Raw genomic sequence first — 7,500 nt, forward strand, 5'->3', positions numbered from 1 at the left:
TGTTGCCGGCCGGCAGTTACTGCCGGCCGGCACATGCATTTGAACCAGCATTCTGCCGCCTTATAGCTGTTAAGTAGTATACTTTAAAACTAGTTTTGGTGTGTCCGGCCGGCACATAACCTCCTATACTGTACCAGTATTCTTCAGTATAACAGATACTGTAAGAAGAAATCTATAGTATAGGTTTTGGTACAGCACTGTGTGTTCTAACACTTTTGTGTTTTCTTGCACAGCCCTTTGCTGTTGCCCTACAGATAAGAAAGTGAGTTCTTTCTTGTCTATTATCCAGGATTTTAAAATCATTGCTTAGGTGTGAGCTCCACCTGTTTCCTCTGGAAACTTTGCATTGGTCATTCTAGAAGAGATTAACCATTCAATTTTATTATCTGGAAGGCTGCGGCAATTGGTTGTGAGGGAAACACAAGTGTGTGTTTTTCCTTTCTGAATTGTTATGCTATACTATGCATATCCAGTGATACATAGTTCACTTGATACTCATGGAAATTTCTTCTCTTTACAGGAGGACCCTCCGAAGTGCGAAAGTGTTTTCTGCAACGTCCGTAGCTAGAACCTCTGCGGACATGAGTTTTGTAGGAGACACGCAGCATGCGCTGTCTCCAAGGGTGATCTTCGGTATTGGGACTCTCAGGTATGTACTGTGTGCACTAACCTGATTACTGAGGCCTTTGATTCCCCTAGGACGGTGGAATCAAGGGATATAGCAAGGGAGAAGCTTCGTACCTGGGTAAGGGGCTTCCAGAAGAACACCTCTAGACCTTATCTTCCAAGTGAGAAGATGAGGGCGTATCTTTTCCCTAAGGCATCAGCTGATGCAGTGATTCCCCAGCCTCACGAGGAGATCCCCCAAGTTCAGATCCAGGTGGATGCTGAAGTCGCGGTCGCTATGCAAGACATCCAGTTAGATGACAGGATGTCTGACGTGGACGAACGTCTGGAGGAAGACCTCCTGGCAGAAGCCCAGGATGAAGTTCAAGCCCCAGACGTTGTAGAGGAAAAGGTCGACAAGGTGTCGGCTACTCCGGTTCAGATCCCGGAGCCTATTCCCTCAACATCGGCCGGTCTCCCAGTAGAGCTGGGACAGGCCCTCTCCTCCATTGTTGGAATGATCCAACAAATGCAGAAGGAGAATCCGGAGAAGGCGTTTGCAATGGAACTGCGAATGCAGAGTCTTGCAGAATCACATGGGCCCCAGAAAAGGCTCAATGTGAAAGACCTTCCCGTGTGCTCAGATGCTAACCCATGGAGGTATGCTGAGCACATGCCGATGACGACTGGAAAGATCGTCATCTCGGATAAGCTGGGCTCAGTTCCCCTAGAGGAGTTGGAATTCTGGCCCAGCAAGGCATCATATCCGGACTATTATGTCCGGCTGAGGAAGGAACCAGCTTCAAAGGAGGAGACAGAGCCGAAGGAGGTCATAGTGATGGACCATGCTAAGGCTCAAGCTCTGCTTTCATCTTCGTTGAAAGATAGGGGCTTCTCTAACTCAAAGGTAGCTGCATTGAGCAAGAAGCTCCCTTCCTTTGTGTCCTCTCCTGCTAGAGCCTTCCCCTTTTTACAGAAAGGGTTTGCGGCTGTACTAAAAGCAGTCGAGGCCGGCAAGCCTTGCCCCTCCCTGGAGGAGTGTAAACCCTTGTCGCTGGCCCTGCCTATGGCCCACAAAGACTGGAAGGACGTCCATCTTACGTTCTCAGTTGGGAAGTTGGAGGCTGATATTGCCGGACGTCAGTTCGGCGAGGACCTCCATAAGCTGTCTGACTTTCTCTTGCGGAGAGAGTTCGAGACAAAAGAAAGACTGGCTGCCTCAATGTCTCTTCAGACTACTCTTGAGACGATGGCAAGTGACCCCAAGGTCCATGAAATGTTCATGGTGGTGGCCAAGACTCATCTGGCCACAGTGACGAAGGACCTTTATGGCTTCGTCAAGGCGAGGAGAACTTGTAGGGAGTTCGTGTTCACCTCGGCTACGGTGAGGCACGAGCCAAGGAAACTAATCTCCTCCAACATTTGGGGCAAAGACCTTTTCCCTACCGATTTGGTCAAAGAAGTTGTTGATAAGGCCGCCTTGGAGAATAGAAACCTTCTCCAGAAGTGGGGCCTGGCTATCAAAAGAAAGTCTTCCCCAGATGAGGGTCCTCAACCAAAGAGGAAGACTATGAGGACTAGGCTACCGTCTCGGCCAGCCAAGCCTTTTAGACAGCAGCAGCAACTGCAATTGCCATTGCCTCCAGTGCCCCAGATCGTGGCACAAACCCCGACCACTTTTCAGTGGGTACCCCAGGCCGTGTCGACACAGTCCACGGCATTCACCCCAGCGTTCGAAGGGCAGTCTACTTCCTTTCTAGCAAAGCCTAGAGGAGCAGCCAAAGGCTCGTCTAGGCGCCCCTCAAGGGGAAGGGGATTCAGGGGTGGTCGTGGTCAGGGAGGCAAGACCTCAGGACGGCAGTCCAAGTGAGATTATACCGGTAGGAGGGAGACTTCTGAAATTTCGGGATCGGTGGACCTTCGATCCCTGGGCCCACAGCCTACTCAAGAATGGACTGGGCTGGAGCTGGTACACCACTCCACCCCCGTGCCTTCGGTTTTTCCAACACTCCACCCCCGTTCTGGAGGAGTACGTTCAAGAACTGTTGGAGAAAAATGTGATCCGAAAGGTGAAGTCCATCAAATTCCAAGGGAGGCTGTTTTGTGTTCCCAAGAAAGACTCGGAAAAGCTCAGAGTCATTCTGGACTTGTCGCCACTCAACAAGTTCATAGTGAATTGCAAATTCAAAATGCTAACACTGCAACACATAAGGACCTTACTGCCCAAGAGGGCATATTCCGTCTCTATAGACTTGTCTGACGCCTATTGGCACATTCCAATCAACCGTCGACTCTCCCCCTACCTAGGGTTAAGGCTATACGCCTACAGAGCCATGCCATTCGGGCTAAACATAGCCCCAAGGATTTTTACGAAGCTTGCGAGCGTAGCTCTCAAACAATTACTCCTAAAGGGTATTCAGGTAGTAGCCTACCTGGACGACTGGTTGGTGTGGGCAGCATCCGAGACAGAATGCTTGCAAGCTTCCAGTCAAGTGATCCAGTTCCTAGAGTACTTAGGCTTCAAGATCAACAGAAATAAGTCTCGACTTTCTCCATCTCAAAAGTTCCAGTGGCTGGGAATCCACTGTGACCTTTTGTCACACCGTTTCTCCATCCCGGCGAAGAAAAGGAAGGAGATAGCGGGTTCTGTCAAGAGACTTCTAGATTCCGAAAGGATATCAAGACGCGAACAGGAGAGGGTACTGGGCTCTCTCCAGTTTGCTTCGGTGACAGACCCAGTGCTAAGAGCACAGCTAAAGGATGCCACCGGAGTTTGGAGAAGTTATGCATCAAACGCACGAAGAGATCTAAGAAGACCAGTTCCGCTTCGGCTACGTACTCTTCTCAGGCCTTGGTCCCAAGCCAGACATCTAAAGAAGTCGGTTCTTCTTCAGCCACCTCCCCCGTCGGTGACGATTCACTCAGACGCCTCGAAGGAGGGATGGGGTGGTCACTCTTATCGGAAAAAAGTCCAGGGGACTTGGTCCAAGCTATTCAAGACCTTTCACATAAAACTTTCTAGAAGCTATGGCAGTGCTCCTTACCTTAAAGAAAGTCTCCCCGCGTCACTCAATCCACAGAAGGTTGGTGATGGACAGCGAGGTAGTTGTGAGATGCTTGAATCGACAAGGATCGAGGTCACCACCTCTCAACCAGGTGATGTTGGCCATCTTCCGATTGGCGGAAAAGAAGAAGTGGTACCTGTCGGCAGTTCACCTTCAAGGAGTCCGCAATGTGACAGCGGACGCTCTATCCAGGTTCACACCGATAGAGTCGGAATGGTCCTTAGACGCAGGATCATTCTCCTTCATTCTGAATCAAGTCCCTGAACTGCAGAAATACCTCTTTGCGACGAAAGACAACAAGAAGTTGCCCCTGTACGTGTCCCCGTACGAGGACCCCTTAGCGGAAGCAGTGGACGCGATGTCCCTCGACTGGAACAGATGGTCCAGGATTTATCTGTTCCCTCCTCACAACCTTCTGTTGAGGGTCCTAAACAAACTGAGATCCTTCGAGGGGGTAGCGGCAATAGTGGCCCAAAAGTGGCCGAACAGCGTGTGGTTCCCCCTGGCATTGGAACTACAGCTGAAGTTTGTACCGCTACCAGATCCAGTTCTGACCCAGCGAGTCCAGAAGTCGACTGTCTGCGCTTCATTACAGAAAACCCGGACCCTGCAGCTCATGATTTTTTCTCCCTAGCGGTGAAAAAGCGTTTCGGGATTTCGAAAGCCAGCATAGACTTCCTAGAGGAATATAAGTGCAAATCTACTAGAAGGCAATATGAGTCCTCTTGGAGAAAATGGGTGGCCTTTGTCAAGGCGAAGAATCAGCAGGAGATCTCAACAGACTTCTGCTTATCTTTCTTCATCCACCTCCATGGTCAAGGATTGGCAGCTAACACGATTTCAGCGTGTAAGTCTGCTTTGACAAGACCCATTCTATATGCCTTCCAGGTCGACCTAGGTAACGAGATCTTTAATAAAGTCCCGAAAGCCTGCGCTAGGCTCAGACCTTCAGCACCTCCAAAGCCCTTTTCATGGTCTTTAGACGAAGTTCTTCATTTCGCTTCTCTGTTGAGCAATGAAGAGTGTGCGTTAAAGGATTTGACACAAAAAGTTATTTTCCTATTTGCACTCGCGTCCGGGGCCAGGGTTAGTGAGATTGTAGCCCTCTCGAGAGAGGCAGGTCGTGTTCAGTTCCTGGATGAGGGAGAACTGAACCTGCTTCCGGATCCTACGTTTCTCGCCAAGAATGAGTTACCCACCAACAGGTGGGGTCCCTGGAGAATCTGCCCTCTGAAAGAAGATGCATCTCTATGTCCAGTAGAATGCCTAAAGGTCTATCTTCATAGAACTTCAGACTTCAAGGGTGGTCAACTATTCAGGGGAGAAACATCAGGCTCAAATTTATCTCTGAATCAACTCAGAGCGAAAATCACATATTTTATTCGCAGAGCGGATCCTGACAGTACACCCGCAGGTCACGATCCGAGGAAAGTTGCCTCATCCTTAAATTTCTTTAATTGTATGGATTTTGAACATCTCTGTTCATACACTGGCTGGATGTCTTCCAGAGTGTTCTTTCGCCACTATGCGAAGCAAGTAGAGGAACTAAAGAGATCTGTGGTAGCAGTGGGTCGCGTCGTTAACCCTACTGTTTAACTCTGCGAGGAACAGTGGTTTTAATTGGGACGATTAATTCCAGGGTGAGTATGTAGTTACATACTGTACTACAAACTAAGTGAGGGCACTGAGTTGCCCATGTAGACTGTTCCATTTCCAAAGGTGAACCTAGCATAAGTGCAGACATGTTTGCCAAGCGTTTCTAACGCTAATGTGATTGATTTGTAATACAGACTTTTATGACTTTGATACCTCGGTATCTTAAAAGTGGCATTTAATGTTTTTTCTTTCAGACAAACAAGTTCTGTTTACTATCATACTTATGCTTAAAGTTTTGGGTTATCCTCTTCTATATATATATATATATATATATATATATATATATATATATATATATATATATATATATATATATATATATATATATATATAAATATATATATATATAATTGTGGTTAACCTGTCTACTTATTGCCTGTCAATAAACTTGTTCTTGAGAACCTTGCGTCTCCTTCACCTGTGTCAATTTATTGGTATAATTGAGCATTCATTCTATGTACCTTATCTGGGATAATTCTAATAGAATTGTTCCTTTATGCAAGCTATGTTGCATTGATTTTCCTCCTATGCGGATTTAAACCTTTGTCCAATACAAGTATTGTGCGGAGAACTGGTCGATATTTCATATTGACGCAGTGGTTCTTTACAAACTATGCTTTACTTAATATAGGGTGAGACCACTATATTAGCTTGCCTGGTATTCATACATAGGTATATGTACTCTTCGAGACTTTTCCAGAGTCTAGTAGGACTCTTCCCTGTAGGGGGCATGAAGCTCTAACATGGTTTATAGTTAGTTGAAAAGATGTATAACGGTAACATCTTAGATCTCTAGGTCTAGTCGACCGAGAAAAATTACCTCAGGGGAGTACGGCACGTTCTGAGAATCCACAGATACAGTAATGTTCTGGTATACTTCCATCAGGACGACATGGCTTGAGCCCAAAAAATGGATTTTGAGCGAAGCGAAAAATCTATTTTTGGGTGAGATGGCCATGTCGTCCTGATGGACCCGCCCTTGCCTTTTTAAGAAAGGGCTGTAGGACCCCTCCCTACATACAGTATCTGTAGCACCTCGTGTACGCTACAAGGAATACAGATGGCGCCAGGATTGGCGCCAGGCACGCTTACGAAACGGGAGATAGGGAGCCTTGGGAGCGGCTCCCCCTTTTTCTTTCCCAATTTCGTTTCTTGCCAATTGACCCCTGCGATACGTAATCTCTGTTCGGGGTGCAGATTGCCATGTGGCGTGTCAAGAATACGTCCTCTGATATGTCGCGATATCCCTTTCACGAGGGATATTCGCTCCAGGAGTTAGAATTCTGGTACCTTAAGGTAAATTCTAAGGGAATATCGCCGTAGTTGTAATATAACATAGGAAGCTACCCAATAGGAACTTCCATCAGGACGACATGGCCATCCCACCCAAAAATAGATTTTTTGCTTCACTCAAAATCCGTTATATATATATATATATATATATATATATATATATATATATATATATATATATACATATACATATATATATATATATATATATATATATATATACTTAGATATAATATATATACATATATATAGATATGTATATATATATATATATATATATATATATATATATATATATATAAAAACATACATATATATATATATATATACATATATATATATATATATATATATATGTATATATATATATATATATATATATATATATAAATGTATACACATACCTGTGTTTGTGTACGTGTGATAGTGTATATGTATGTGTATGTGAATATATATATATATATATATATATATATATATATATATATGTATATATATATATATATATATATATATATGTATATATACATATATATATATATATATATATATATATATATATATGTATGTATGTATATATATATATATATGTATATATATATATATATATATATATATATATATATATATATATATGTATGACATTAACAGTTCATTGCAGAACAAAGACCTTAGACATGTCCTTCCACTTGCGCCTGTTTATGTTTTTTTGCATGTGTTTGTTTGTGTGTGTATGTGTTAGTGTGTGTGTGTGTATGTGTGTGTGTGTGTTGACTAGAGACAAAAAATTTCTATTCTGTAGAGGACGACGAAAATATAAACTATAAAAGCAGTAATGATTTGTTTTTCCACTAGTTTGGCTTTATTATAAATCAAGCGC

Source organism: Palaemon carinicauda, chromosome 14 (assembly GCF_036898095.1).
Source record: "Palaemon carinicauda isolate YSFRI2023 chromosome 14, ASM3689809v2, whole genome shotgun sequence".
NCBI classification, from domain to species: Eukaryota; Metazoa; Arthropoda; class Malacostraca; order Decapoda; family Palaemonidae; genus Palaemon; species Palaemon carinicauda.